General features: G+C 39.8%; 2 long non-coding RNA genes across 4 annotated transcripts; both read right to left on the bottom strand.

The window, feature by feature from the left end:
• Positions 1–362: 362 nt before the first annotated feature.
• On the bottom strand, positions 363–896 carry LOC309505126. The gene is made up of 4 exons (XR_014208303.1): positions 866–896; positions 704–787; positions 536–624; positions 363–450 (listed from the first exon to the last, which is right to left on the bottom strand). It is a non-coding gene; the product is annotated as an uncharacterized lncRNA (long non-coding RNA).
• A 16-nt stretch (positions 897–912) lies between these two features.
• Positions 913–5,446, bottom strand: LOC309505133. Of its 3 annotated transcripts, XR_014208310.1 has the most exons (4): positions 5,380–5,446; positions 5,057–5,163; positions 2,977–3,230; positions 913–1,209 (listed from the first exon to the last, which is right to left on the bottom strand). It is a non-coding gene; the product is annotated as an uncharacterized lncRNA (long non-coding RNA). The 3 variants fall into 3 exon arrangements; XR_014208311.1 differs by having other exon boundaries at positions 5,057–5,436; XR_014208312.1 differs by lacking the exon at positions 913–1,209 and adding an exon at positions 2,765–2,840 and having other exon boundaries at positions 2,933–3,230; positions 5,057–5,436.
• Positions 5,447–13,383: the final 7,937 nt, after the last annotated feature.

Below are 13,383 nucleotides of genomic sequence, written 5' to 3'. Positions count from 1 at the left end.
CCACTTTGTTACTAGCCTAAACCCTTTACTCCGGTACGAAGACCGCGGGTCTTTCTGCCTCCAGGTTGCGTGCGCAAGCAGTGATGACGTCGCTGAGAAATCCATGTATATGAATGAGGACACACATTTTACACATACCTTTTATACGTCATATGCTGAACAGCATATGCTGCCATTGATGATGCGTGATATGCCAAAGATCGTCTCCCTGTATCACCTCGTTTTTCATGGAGGTCCATTTGTCCCTCACCTCTATTTCTGCCATCTAATGAAATAAACACAGTTGTTAAAGTAATGTAGATAAAAATAAAATAAAATAAATAAATAAAAGCATTTATTTAACTTGCTGTACAAACCAAAACCCCACAGTTGTTAGAGCCAGCCAGCCTCCACTGTTCTGGGTACTCAACAGTCCATTTTCCCAAGTCCCAAGTATTTCGGAAGGCATTGCTTTTGCACAAAAGAAAAAAGAAATTAATAAATGTACATTAGTAAATAAAGATAACAATTTTGACATTTACAAAGCACAAAATACCATAGTATGGCCAGGTCCATCGCAGAAATTGACTTGTAGTTGCCAGTGGGGTCGTAAACTCGAATACGATTCAGCAAACCATCCAAGACCTTTACAACATAAACAGAAACCGCTTTAACCAGAGTAACAACTGTTGAGCAAAAATGTATTTTTTTTTTCCATACATACCCACAAAATGAAGTGGTTTCCCTTTTCGGGGCTCTGTCCACCAACAATTCTTGGAATAAGGACTGTGTCATTCTCATCAAGGTCCTTGAAAATATTTTTAAGTAAATAAGTAAGTAAGTGTGTCCCCTGCCCCTGAAATTTATTTCATAGATTTTCATTTACCTTCAGACAAGAAATGTGACTGTCATCCACATATTTCTTCATAGTGAAGGATCGCCACCAGAGAACGAACGTGTGCACCTGTAAAGCAGTTCCACCATGTGCTTTACAGAGCTGTGCAATCCTTGTGTCAAGAATCTAAAAGAAATAGTAGATTTCAATAAAATGTTGTTGAATAATAAAAGAAGTACATATAGGAGGTTCGTGTACAAAAGACCATATAAATAAGCTGCCATTGGACACATATGGAGGGCTCGCCTGAGTCCCAAAATTTCTCCAATCATGCATTCATGTCTATGTCTCAGCACCCTCTAACAGAATCCACGGTTTCGAGAATATCCGAGAAACTTTATTTTTTGCCCCAAAAAAACTATAAGGTGTACGTACTGTTACGATAGCAGTAGCGGATGGAGGCCCAAAGTGACAGAGGAAGCCATTGGTCAAGTTCAAGAGAGCTTTTTTTTTATTTGCCACACGATGAGACGCTCAATAATTGTGGAAAAAAAAAACACAAAAACAAAAATTTAAACAACAAAATACAAACTGCACCAAACACATGATCAAAAATAAATTATATTAACAAGACAAACTCTGACCTGTACATGCAATCGCACGACACAAACAGCACTTCCCAACCCCATGCTAAATTTCTGGAGCCATTTTATAGGCCTAACTCCTCCCCTGGTCCGGGACATACCATTTGAAAGGTAACTATGTTTCACATAAATCACATATACATATAATAATAACAATAATAAATACCATAACTCATATCTGCAGATACACACATAACACACACATTATGTACACACAAATAATAAAACAAATAACTTTTGTACAGCTATGACGGATGGAACCCCCGGTGACGTCACACACCCGGACGCACGCGCTACCAAGATGGCGCGAACACCATGTATAAATAGACCGGATTTTTAACTGAACAGGTTTGGCAAATGACTCGTTAAATGTCGTAAGTATATTTGTATCACTCTTAACACTGTACTTAATAAACTATATAAATCAAATAATAATGGTGGGGTGATTTATTTCTGTACATAAGACAACAATCCTATCATGTTATATGCGCTGATGTTACAGCCACTGATTCCCCATATATCTCGCGTAAACCAGGTAATATCAACATACAGGACATAATACACCACAACACACCTTTAAACATACAATAACATCAAATTCTACACAAGTCCGTGTATACATGATTGTCAGTGCCGGCAAACAGACCGTGTTAACATGACGCCGGTGTATGTATGAAATGTGTGTGTGTGTGCGTGTGTGTGTGCGCGTGTTCAGTCCATGCATAGTCACAGGCTTACCCTGTGACACGTACCTTATAGATATTTTGGGTCAAAAAATAAAGTTTCTTGGATATTCTTGAAATCTTGGATTCTGTTAGAGGGTGCTGAGACATAGACATGAATGCATGATTGGAGGATCTAGAGCCTTCCAGAGCTGAGATATGGAGATCCCACAAAGCATTTATTCCATTGGGGCAAATAGAGACTCGCAAATTAAAATTCTAACGTCGTCATTCAGCCATGGGAAACTTTTCTTCTGTGGACACAGTGTCTCGAAATCTTCAACTGTGGCCTGGCATCTCGGAAACTGAATGAGTGGCCGCTTTCTGTCGGTTTCCTCACTCAAAATTCTCATATACATTTCCTAGAAAAAAAAAAGCTTTGTAATTGTCTTACATATATAATATTATATAATATATAACAGACTTCCATTTATTTGACATCTTACCTCTTCTAGCTCCAAGATGTGAAAGCGATCCACGGAAAACTGATTTTATTTTTCAATTTCTGTAAACACATTTGGATCAGTCACAAATCTTTGTCAAAGTTACTTATTGTACTTTTTAAAAATTAAATCAAATAAAGCATTCCTGTGCGTGATGCATCACCTCCTGCCATGTCTGTCTTCAGGCAGTAAGAATCATGGTCATCATGAATTTTCACTGAAAAAGGTTGTATATGTAATATTTTAAATTTGCCATAAACATTTACTTCAAAAAGTGGACCATCTACTGTAATGTACTGCCTTTCTCACCATTCAGGTTAATGTCACGCCGCAGGAATGGTTTGAGTTGGGACACATTGGTTTTCTGGCGGAGAATGTTGCCTGATTTGTCTGCAAGTGTAGCAACCCCTTTTCCGGTAATGTCTTTGACTACAAAAGGGCCTGTCCAGTTCCCCTCTAAACGTCCACCTTTGCGTCCCTCTTTTCTTTTGTTTGCTTTGAGTACCTCCTCTCCTTCATGGATGTGAAATGATTTCACATTTTTTCTTTTCCGGGACTTGTACTCTGCCTTTTGCTTCCCCTGTGCTTTTTCAATGTGATCCCGCACCTTATGAAGATAATGTACAATAAACAGACTTAAAGGGATACTTCAGGATTTAGCATTAAGCTTTGTATTAGTAGAAAACCTGTAGTATTTTCGAATTACCATGCTTTCCACCCTCATATCCCCCTGAGACAAGAGATTTATGTATTTTTTGTCTGGAAAAAATCCTCCGATGACGCAAAAATCGTCATTTTGCGTCATCGGAGGATTTTCTGGCCAGAGGCTAAAGACTACAGCCAAGGCGTTGTTCCGCATGTGTTCAACCCGCCCATAGAGGGTGGGATCTGACTCACAGAATGTACACAGTGTCAGCCGTCTTTCTTTGGAAGCTAAGCTAACAGGCTCTTGTTCTGTGGAGAAAGCTGAATAGTAGGAGAAAGCTGAGTAAGTAGGGGTTACCATCCTCCTTTTCCCGGACTTGTCCGGCGGGCGAGATCGTTCAAAATGTCCGGGATTCAGCTTTTGCGTTCTGCGGTCGCCATTCACTGTTTACATGCACACCTTTTGTTTCAATCTAACTGAATTCATTCCGATTGGTGAGTCTGAATGTAGTGTTTACATGAACGCTAGACGAGGCTACGTTCACACTGCAGGGCTTAATGCTCAATTCCGATTTTTTGAAAAAATTCGATTTTTTTGCAAGGCCGTTCACATTTCCAATTAAATGCGACCTTTTGTGATCTCCTGTGTGAACGTGAAATGACCCAGAAGTGACTCGCATGCGCAGAAGAGTACTCAACGGTCAACGACGTCACTTTTTGTTTGCGGAAGTAGCTAAACTTTAACTGTGATTCTCTCTCTCACACACACACACACACACACACGAGCGCGCGCAGCGACCGTTACACAAGAGCCAGACAGCAGCCGCTGATCTATCTAATATCAGATTCAGCACAAATAAGTTAACATAACGTATATAATGGCCGTGGGCTTTTTTTATTTTATTTTTTTTTTATTAACGGGCTCGTCGAGGTCGACCCGTTCGGCAGATTTACCTCAGCTCGACGAATATGCAGTCCGTTTTCAAACCGACGACTACTTCAACGCAGGATTATGACGTTTTTCGCGTATCAATGACGTGCGGGTCGGATAAATGCGACCTGGCCGTTCAGACTGAAGTCGCATTTGAAAAGATCGGATATGTATCGGATTTGGGACCACATACCCAAGTGGCCTGGGTCGCATTTGAAAAGATCGGATCTGTGTCGTTCAGACTGTCATGAAAAGATCAGATACAGGTCGCATAGGGGCAAAAAAATCGGAATTGGGTCGTTTCAGCCTGCAGTGTGAACGTAGCCCAAGTGATCGGTTGATGTGCGTTTTACCATTGCTAAGAAAATTCCCGCTCCTCCGTGAGAGATGCAAGACCCGGCGCGTCTCAGTAATGACGCCACCGGCCTCGCGCCGTTCTCCCGCGGCCGTCAGCCTCGTCCTGCTCGCCACAGTAAACATAATGAATGGCGACTGTAGAACGCAAAAGCCGAATCCCAGACATTTTGGGCGATCTCTAAATCCCTGGCAAACTCATCACGTAGGCTAGCCTAATAGCCTTGTTGTTCAACTGCGCTCTCTTACCGGTAGGCGTGGCCTCCTAGGGCAGCGAAGCAAGTGCATACTGGGAGTTGTTGTCTTTCATCCACATAAGCCAAAAATACATTTTCTGGCTTTTCTCAGTCTAGAAAGCTCCAAATTCAAAAATTTCTTCACATTTCTTCTACTTAAATGACCTATTTTAAATTCATCTTCCCAGAGCTGAAGTATCCCTTTAATAGAATACCTTAAATAATGTGAATTATTACTTAATTATAGTTCATACTAGAGACAATTACCTTTGCCTGTACTGCTGTCACCTCTACTATCCGTGTTGGCATTACAATATTCGGATCCTCTGCTACAAAGCAATCTGTCTCAGATACTACCTTTGTGTTTAGAACCTCTGGCGTGTTTGAGTGCCGGTGAAACATCAAAAAGAATGGTGTATACTTTGTGACACGACTTAACACCATTAAGTATTTAATATAATATGATCTTGTGGCCTCAATATAATATGTCGTGGCCTCTACATAACGTACCCATGAGTTAATTATTTACACTTGAGGGGCTGTATGAAACCATCTTGTGGTTCGGGAATTTGAGTCTACAATTATCTTACCCACTTCGTGACGTCCGAAAGATGCCTTGCCAGTAGTATGCGCTTGCAATCTTATTAAATGTCCTTGTTATCCCCTGATGCCCACCTGTAGCTGGGCTGTCATGGCAGTCCCGAAGGACTCGTTCCTTCTGTTTCTCATCCATGACAATCAGGGATGTAGTGGAGGCTAAACGCACGTAAACGCCGTTTACGCACCTCCCAAAATTCGGAAATAGCGTTTGCCCACCTACAAAATGCGTTTATCCACCTCTAAATTTCACGTTATTTGAGCGGACTTTGCTTTTCCAGTGCGTGATCGCCGATCGGTACATGATTCGAGCATTTGGGCCGTTAAGGACAGAGCAGAACGCGCAGCGCAAACACGGAGCAGAACATTGAGCAGAGAGCGCAGCGCGCAGACACACACACAGTGGTGTAGTCTAGTTTTTTGTAGTGAGTATACTCTAATATAACACCCCCAGCTCCCCCCCACCCCCCCACCCCGCCGCATACTCACCCAGCCCAGAGCGTCACCCCATAAGCACCACCACACTCACTAATGCATACAGTATGCATCGACATGTAATTGAGAGCATTATGAAATACTAAGTGTTATCAATTTATTTATTTGTTATATGAATATGGTCCCTGAAGCACAGGTTTTATCAGTTGACAATTATCAACAATAAAAAAAAAAAAAACATTATAGGCACAAATACAAATTTACTTTTAGAAATGGTGTTTTTGAAAAAAATTTTATTTTAAAAAACATTTTACTGTGCAATTCCTTTCTAATTAATTTGAGTTATACCGAACTTTTATTTTGGTGGGTTGTAGACATTTGAGTTTCTGTGTGTTTTAATAAACTATAATTATTATTATTATTATTATTAGGCCTGAAGTATACTCTGTGCAATAGTAATATATTTCTGTTATAATTTCTTCAAGTTATACAGAACTTTTATTTTGACAGGTTGTCGTAAAGACATAACAGTTTCTGTGTGTATATGAAACGAATAAATGACGATAGTTTTATCAAATGAAATGGTGAAATTCTCATCAAGTGACTCTCATAGCAGCTCTGCGATGAAATGCACATGTGTAGCCTACATCATGTCTCAATACAGTGAAACGCTGAAAACACCACGAGCGTGAGTCACGCGTGCTTCTGTGTGTGTGTGTGTGTGTGTGTGTAGTGGAGCACACTGAGCGCTCATTCCCAGAGACGCGTAGAACAATTGCAGTCTCTTTTAGCTTTAATATTCATAGACACTAGTCCATATCGAGATTTGATTCATTGTACAGCAGCTACTTTTGATTTATTCATTCAAAAATAGCCTAATTCCGTGACGTTCTGCTTTATATAGCAAGTTCCATTTGTGACTGGATTCCGCGATTCGATCCGTCGCTTCGCAAACACAGACGGGGTGAATTTATGAATGAAAGTGTGAAAGTTCTGACACAAAACGAAGTTGATACGTATCCTCACGCTTTTTTTAAGTGGGTATACGCAAATCCTTGGCCTTTTCTAGTGGGTATACGGCGTATACCTGCGTATCACGTAGACTACACCACTGCACACACACACACATGGAACAAGAGAACGGCGCACACACGTAGCAGAAAACACACGCTCGTGAAGTTACTAAACAAGCTGCGCGAGAATGAAACTTGATCGCAGCCGCAACAGGAAATTATTAAAACGATGCAAAAAAAAGTTTTTATTTTTTATTTTTATTCATTACAGGCAGCTGATTTAATGTAGGGAGCATGTCAACACCCAACTGTACAAGAGATTCAGAGGGAATCAAGCCTGCACCAGGTTAAAGACTTTTCCCATTTACAGGGAAACACTGATCCACATTTTTCTGATAGACCAAACAACTAATCAATTAATTGAGGAAATATTCAACAGATTAATCGACTATGAAAATAATCCCAAATCCCTAATCATTATGTAGGCTACAAGTGCATTGCATTGGAAGCCCTGGATATAAGCCTCCCTCTCTATCTCTCTTAAATATTTTTGTTCTCTCTGTTTTGTCATTTAGTAGCCTAAACTTTATAGATTTCAACCATATTATTCCTTTTTGAGTCTCTTTAACAAGAACTTAGATTAATGTATGAATTGAATAGTGATTGTGTGACCTATGATGAGGGAACAACCAGTGATACCCTTGGTAGTAGCTACCATCAAATGATAGCCTATAGCAATGTCATCAGGATACACATACCGGGTGACCACGTCATGGTCCACCAGAATTTATAGTTTACCCACCTCTTTTTTTACCACTACACCACTGATGACAACTAGACGGTTTGATCCGTCTGCAGTCTTGTAATAAAGATGTCCACCAGTGTTAGAGACATAAAGAGGTAATGTGAGGGAACGCAACACACAGTATTTAAATCATGTTATTTATTGAAGAAAATATGATGTAAATTTAGTTGTTTTATCATAAGCAAACGTAGCGGATACTGTAAATCACAGAATACATAACACATTAAAAGGCAATGATATTTTTTCATTTTGCTACTACTATCATTACGTTAGTAATTCATTAAGTTAACTATAAAGTGTCGCTATGTTGTGAGAAGGTACTCCTTTGCAGAGATCCCAAACCTAACTGAGCATTTAACAAACAGAAAAGAAGTCGTGACATCCCATTGCCAGATTTTCTCCAGTCCTAAAAGTAAAACAAAAAACACAAACAATCTGTTTTTAAAAGATCTTTTAGAAAGTCATGGTCTCTTTTGAGCCTTTGTCAGTGATACTTGATTTCTTTCTTTCAAGACACCTGAAATACTTCCCATCCCATACATGAAAAAAATAAATAAATACATGCCGTGTTGGTGATATCATATTTTATATATATTAAGATATTCTTACATAGGCTATATAAAATAAAATGACACAACCCTGTCTCTTTTTGTTAAATTTCAGTTTTATTGATCAATAATAGCCATTATAAAAGCAGCCTAAAAGGTATAAGAAGCTATACAAGTCAAGAAATAAAGTAAGTAAAACGATTCAGTCAAACACAAGTCAGCAGGCTACAACGTTAAAGATAAATAGCCTAAATAATTTAACGTTATATAAAGTTATGAAACTAAAACTTTGCCCTCAGCCAAAACGATTTGCCAGGGAACAAATTATAGATTAATGATATCAAAGATTGTCCGTTAGATATAGCCTACACAAGACGAATTATATCTCATGTTTAACCACTAGACTAGAGACATAAACCAGCGGCAGACGGCAGTAGATCTAGCCGAGGTAAGGCTGTTCCAGGCGGGGTACATGAGCGCTGAGCACCCGGTGATCCCTTGGATCTCACATCTCCGAAAACGTCAGATACATTTTTTAAATAGGCGCTATCTGTATAAACAAACAACATATTTGAGATTGAAACAACTACATTATCGACTGAAAAACTCTTAAAACTACATTTCGTGACACATTAACAGTAGTATTTTTAAATTTCGCGGTCTTTCTCCTGCTATTGACGCAACTTGAGATTTTAAATATTAGCTATAGAATATACACAATTTACATATACAATATACAATTTAATTTAATCTTACCTTGCATATAGCAGCGGGATTTAGCATTCTACATAAAGCTACCACATAATAACACTAAAACAGCTCACGTTAGCTACAAGTTATCGCGAGAACAGATTTAGATCAGGCATACTACTGGCATACTAATTGGGTCCTCAGCCCGGACCCATCACTTCAGAGCTTCAGAGTGACCGGATACTTCGGGTGCTTCTCATTTCTTATTTGTGCATCCTCGTTTCCTTTCCTCGCGTCTCAGCTCCGCCCCCTGTAGGATGCGAGGGAAGGCTGCAAGGAAAAGACGCGAGGACGGAGGAATCGAATGTAACTTTTTTTTAAACATTGGAATACTTGATCATTCAAGCGTCACTTCATCAAGCGTCACTTCATCGCGTCATCAGCAGCGCTCAAAGGATCTGCCCTTATGTTGTTGAAGTTTGTTTATTTAAGAAATTCATAATAAATAATAATAAAGCAAGATACCCTGTTGAAATATTTGAGATGTGTGGTTTATATAAACTGCAAAGGTAAAGTATAAATTAAAATGATTGTGACCGATGTGAAGGGGGAGGAGAATTTAGACGTGCGTCACGTTAAAGTCGATAAAACTCTTCCGCATAGGATACACCTGTGTATCCTCGCTCATAACTCCTCAGGAAGCCTCCTCACTCCTCGATCCTCGACTCCTCGCGGTGCAATTAGAGAATTGAGATGTCCTTCAAGAGAGGTACCAAGATGGCGACGGAGTAGGCAGTCGCGTTTTTGAGAGCTCTCTTCAAGGCCGCAGATTTTCACGATTTAACTAATCGTCTCTACCCGATTTGAAACGATGAATATTCAGCAGATTCTTAAACCAGCAATATTGCAAATGCCGACCTCGTCAAAGCCTACATTACCAGAAAAGCCAAAGGACGGCGAGCATGACTATTGTGCAATGGACGTCGTAACTCTGCAATCAAAGCGGGAACGCGGACAAGACTCGACGCCGCCAACTCCAAGTAAGACTTTAAAAGAAAAGAAAGCCAAGCCAAACACTGAGAGTGGTCATCCCCAAGCCTCAAATAATGATATTTTGGAAGCAATCTTGGAGTTGGGTAAACGTGTGACTGGAATTGAGTCGCAGTTAGGAGACATCAAAGAACAAAACCGACAGAACACAGCCATGATTGTTAGTTTAACCAAGACTGTGCAGTTCAACTCGGAAGAACTAAAGGAGGTTAAAAATAAAGTGTTGGAAGTGGAGAGAGCTAATAGTCATTTACTGGAAGAAAATAAAGAATTGAAGAAGAAAGTGATGGAACAGAAACGATACAGCATGAGACCATGTCTTCGAGTGAGGGGACTAAAGGAGAAGAAAGATGAAAACCTCAGAGCGACCATCATTCCCATACTGAAGAAAATTGCCCCAGAATATGCGACAGACATGGAGCGCGCGGTGGATGTTGTTCATAGACTTGGCAAACGAGAGGATAATCGCACCAGGCAAGTCATTATCTTGTTTGCTTTGAGACATGTGAAGGATGAAGTCTGGCTGAAAACCAAAGACTCGCCAATATGCAGGATGGAAGGTATCAGTTTTGCGGAGATGTTACCCAAAGAGGATTTGGAGGCACGAGAGCGTTTATGGCCGTTGGTTGACCAAGCAAGAAAGGCAGGGAAGTGAGCCTTTTTCCGTGGACCCTACGCGTACATTGATGGACGTCGTGTTGAAGACAACGGACTACAAACTTCTTCAGGATGATATACTTTCGGGTTGACTTTGTCAGGATGATATAATTTCGGGCTGGAAAGTGGACCCTTTTCCGGGGTTCCATACGTGTACTTTGTTGGACGTCGTATTGAGGACAACGGTCTACAATCCTTTTCAGTTAAGTCTTTAAAGGTGGAGATTTCATGAGCGGTTTGAGAGCTCTAACATGTAGCATTTTCTTTCTAGTAGCATAATATTAAGTATTGTATAACATTATTATTTTATTTTTCTTTTCTTTCTGTGTCTTGTTAGTTCATGCTTAATGTTAAAATCTCGTTTGGTTCTTTAAATGTTAGGGGCTTGAAAGATCTTGTTAAACGAAAAGCATTGTTTTTATTTTGTAAAGGGCAAAAATCTCATTGTTTTTTTTTTTACAAGAAACTCATTCCTCAGAAGCTGATGCATCGTTCTGGTTGAATCAATGGGGCGGAAAAATCCTGTTCAGTCATGGCTCTTCAAGATCCGGTGGAGTAGCGATTTGCTTCAATAACTTTCCAGGAGAAGTTATTACACATTGGACTGACACAGAAGGACATTGGTTGATAGCTGTGGTGAAAACTGAAGGTTCTTTCTTAATGTTGATTAACGTATATGGATATAATAATGATAACCAAAATAAATTATTGTTAGATGATATAACAAAGGTGATTTATGAGCTTAAAGGTCGATATTTTCCAGATTATATTTTATGTGGAGGAGATTGGAACATGACTCCAAATGAGTGGCTTGATAGGTGGCCAGCTAGAGTTGGAAAACCTCAATATAATATCCTAATTAATAACTTTATGGCTGATAATAATGTTAGTGACATTTGGAGAATAATATATCCAGGAATAACAGGTTTTTCATGGTTTAGACCAAATGGAAGCTGTAAATCTAGGATTGATAATTGGTTGGGTACTGATAGTATAATGAGTCATGTTACAAAGATAACTATGTCAAATGCACCTTTATCAGATCACTGTTTCATAGAACTAATCTTAGAACCTACAAATAAATTAACATATAGGAAAGGCTTTTGGAAGTTTAATGCCAAATTATTACAAAATGAAGAATATTGCAGTAAAATCCGAGAAACAATTTCTGAAATTCAAAATGATGACGCGATTATTGGTCATAGTAATAAATGGGAATTCATCAAATTCCGAATTAGAGAAGTAAGTATTCAATTTAGTAAAGTACTAGTTAAAAAAAATAAAGAGATGGAAAGCAAATTATTACAAGAAATACATGCATGCTGTAGCAACACCAATTTAACCTCTGAAGGAAAAAGCAGACTAGTCGAGTTGCAGAACAAGTTAGAACATTATCTTGACAAAGCACAGGGAGCGTTTGTGAGATCGAGAGCAAGGTGGATTGAATCAGGTGAAAAGAACTCCTCTTATTTTTTCAATCTAGAAAAAAGCCGACAACAAAAAAATTGCATCTCTAGTCTTTTAGTAAATGGTGAGGAAAGGAAAGATTCTAAAATCATAGAAAATGAAGTCTACATGTTTTATTCTAAATTATATTCTTCTCAGTTCTCAAAATTAGACTGTAATAATCTTTTTCAAAATCTTAGTCCACTAATCCCCCAGATTGATTTATCTTTTAAAAAGATCTGTGATTCTGAACTTAGAATTGATGAACTGGACGCAGTTCTTAAAGTCCCTGTAAAGTCAAAATTAAGTATGTGTTCTGAGTTTGTCACACCACAGAAAAATGCGTTATTAGCCACCCAGACAAATTTGAATGAAAAAAAAAGCCGGCAAGTACATAAAATAAACTATCAAAATCTTGAAAAAATGAGCAGGAGTCTCTGCTCTCAAACGCTGGGGGCGTGTCCGCTGGCTGCGCTGAAACCACGCCCACTCGCTACAGCCGGAATGGATGCTCCTAGCAGCTTTTTTTTACAAAGCCATACATGTTCGAGCCTGGACTACCTACTATAATTATAACATAAGCACACAAGGCAACAACTTGCACTCATTGGTGGGCACGCACTGCCAACGATGGCACCAGTTGTCGGCGCGACGGGATGATAAAGGGTGAGGCGGGAGATAGTCGGCTCGGACCCATTCACCAGTAACAGCGGACTATCAGTGAATCCCAGTTGTCTCCGACGAAAGTTTATAAAACTATCCCGTGTAAAATGATCACTACAGAGGCAGGTTTTGGCGGTGATCCTCAGCTCTCCATCAAGGTGGCTCTTCACAAAATTAATCCACCTCTTGTTGATGTGATACGTTAGTTTTTCGGAAATTTAAATAAGGACACTGATCTGTTTTGTACGTGATCGCATCCAGGTTATATGCATTTCCGTGATGAGGCATAGCTAGCTAGCAATCTGTAGGCTGTAGTAACCATAGATATCATATAAACTCGCGATCGGCAAACTGATGTGAATGTGCTCTATTTATATTAGGCTTGTTCGACTTCATACAGCTCTGCGCAGACCGATCGGCAACTGACTTGAAGCAGTGCATGCCGGTTAGAAATTTTGTCTGACTTGATACAGCGCCGACGCCACGTGACTGTGACATATGCCATCAAAGTACCGCGAGAGCATTTCGAGAGTAGCCGGAGAACTCAGCCAGCGCAGCTTCTCAAGAGCGGCTGCACTGGGCTGCAGGAGGGCTGATGACGACACAGCTGTCCCACGATTGGCCGGATTCACTTCATGACAACGATCACGTGTGTTTCGTGTTTATTCGAACACCTTTAGTTACTCTAAA

This window comes from Leuciscus leuciscus, assembly GCF_965113295.1.
Source record: "Leuciscus leuciscus genome assembly, chromosome: 8".
Lineage (NCBI taxonomy): Eukaryota > Metazoa > Chordata > Actinopteri > Cypriniformes > Leuciscidae > Leuciscus > Leuciscus leuciscus.
Note: the sequence above shows the minus strand (reverse complement) of the source record. Positions and strands in the feature narration are given on the sequence as shown.